Source organism: Arachis hypogaea, chromosome 2 (genome assembly GCF_003086295.3).
Source record: "Arachis hypogaea cultivar Tifrunner chromosome 2, arahy.Tifrunner.gnm2.J5K5, whole genome shotgun sequence".
In the NCBI taxonomy this organism is placed as follows: domain Eukaryota; kingdom Viridiplantae; phylum Streptophyta; class Magnoliopsida; order Fabales; family Fabaceae; genus Arachis; species Arachis hypogaea.
The window spans coordinates 12,418,500-12,420,449 of NC_092037.1; the positions used below are offsets into that span (position 1 = coordinate 12,418,500).

Here is a 1,950-nt window from a genome sequence, read left to right on the forward strand (position 1 = left end):
GGCGTTTAAACGCCAGCCAGGGTGCCTGGCTGGGCGTTTAACGCCCAAAAAGGTAGTAGTTTGGGCGTTAAACGCCAGAATGTGCACATTCTGGGCGTTTAACGCCAGGATGGCAAAGGGGGAAGATTTTGTTTTCAAAATCAATTTTTTTTCAAGTTTTCAAAGTTTTTCAAAATCAAATCTTTTTCAAATCATATCTTTTCAATCAAATGTTTTCAAAATCAATTTCTTTCCTTTTTCAAAGATACTTACTAACAATTAATGATTTGATTGAACATTTTTTGCCTTTTCTGTTGAGGAAGGTTTTATGTTTGAATCATATCTTTTCTTGTTAGGCAAGTCATTAATTTTTAAAATCATATCTTTTCAAATTGTTTTCAAATCATATCTTTTAAAATTGTTTTCAAATCATATTTTCTCAATCACATTTTTTTAAACCAATCATATCTTCTTAATCACATCTTTTTCAAAATAGTTTTCAATCAAATCTTTTTAACTTCTAATTTCAAAATCTTTTTCAAAAATCACTTGATTTCTTTCCCACTCTTATTTTCGAAAATCAATTAGTGTTTTTCAAAAAATTTTCAAAATCTTTTACTTAATTTTCGAAAATTACTTCCCTTCTTCTCACATCCTTCTGTTTATGGACTAACACTATCCCTTAATGCAAAATTCGAACTCCATCTTCTTTGATAAGTTCGAATTTTCTACCTCTGTCTTCCATTTTTCTTTTCCTCTGACACCTTAAGGAATCTCTATACTGTGACATAGAGGATTCCATATTTTCTTGTTCTCTTCTCTTTCATATGAGCAGGAACAAAGACAAAGGCATTCTTATTGAGGCTGATCCTGAACCCGAAAGGACCTTGAAGAGAAAGCTAAGAGAAGCCAAAGCACAACTCTCTTTAGAGCACCTGAACGAATTCTTCAAGGAAGAAGAAAACATGGCAGCCGAAAACAACAACAATGCCAACAATGCAAGGAAGGTGCTGGGTGACTTTACTGCACCTACTCCCAACTTCTATGGGAGAAGCATCTCTATCCCTGCCATTGGAGCAAATAACTTTGAGCTTAAGCCTCAATTAGTTTCTCTAATGCAACAGAATTGCAAGTTCCATGGACTTCCATTGGAAGATCCTCATCAGTTCTTAGCTGAATTCTTGCAAATCTGTGATACAGTCAAGACTAATGGGGTAGACCCTGAGGTCTATAGACTGATGCTATTCCCTTTTGCTGTAAGAGACAGAGCTAGAATATGGTTGGACTCTCAACCTAAAGAAAGCCTGGACTCTTGGGAAAAGCTAGTCAATGCCTTCTTGGCAAAGTTCTTTCCACCTCAAAGATGGAGTAAGCTTAGAGTGGAAGTCCAAACCTTCAGACAGAAGGATGGAGAATCCCTCTATGAAGCTTGGGAAAGATACAAACAATTGATCAGAAAGTGTCCATCTGACATGCTTTCTGAATGGAGCATCATAGGTATTTTCTATGATGGTCTCTCTGAACTGTCCAAGATGTCTTTGGATAGCTCTGCTGGAGGATCTCTTCATCTGAAGAAGACGCCTACAGAGGCTCAAGAACTAATTGAAATGGTTGCAAATAACCAATTCATGTACACTTCTGAAAGGAATCCTGTGAACAATGGGACTAGTCAGAAGAAAGGAGTTCTTGAGATTGATGCTCTGAATGCCATTTTGGCTCAGAACAAGATATTGACTCAACAAGTCAATTTAATTTCTCAAAGTCTGTCTGGAATGCAAAATGCACCAAGCAGTGCTAAGGATGCTTCATCTGAGGAAGAAGCTTATGATCCTGAGAACCCTTCAATGGAAGAGGTGAATTACCTAGGAGAACCCTATGGAAACACCTATAATTCTTCATGGAGAAATCACCCAAATCTCTCATGGAAGAATCAAGAGAGACCTCAACAAGGTTTCAACAATAATGGTGGAA

The 1,950-nt window shown here is 36.9% G+C and overlaps 1 non-coding gene across 1 annotated transcript; it reads right to left on the minus strand.

Moving 5' to 3' along the window:
- Positions 1 to 1,349: 1,349 nt before the first annotated feature.
- On the minus strand, positions 1,350 to 1,453 carry LOC112764277 (small nucleolar RNA R71). The gene has a single exon (XR_003183077.1). It is a non-coding gene; the product is annotated as a small nucleolar RNA R71 (small nucleolar RNA).
- Between the last annotated feature and the right edge of the window lie 497 nt (positions 1,454 to 1,950).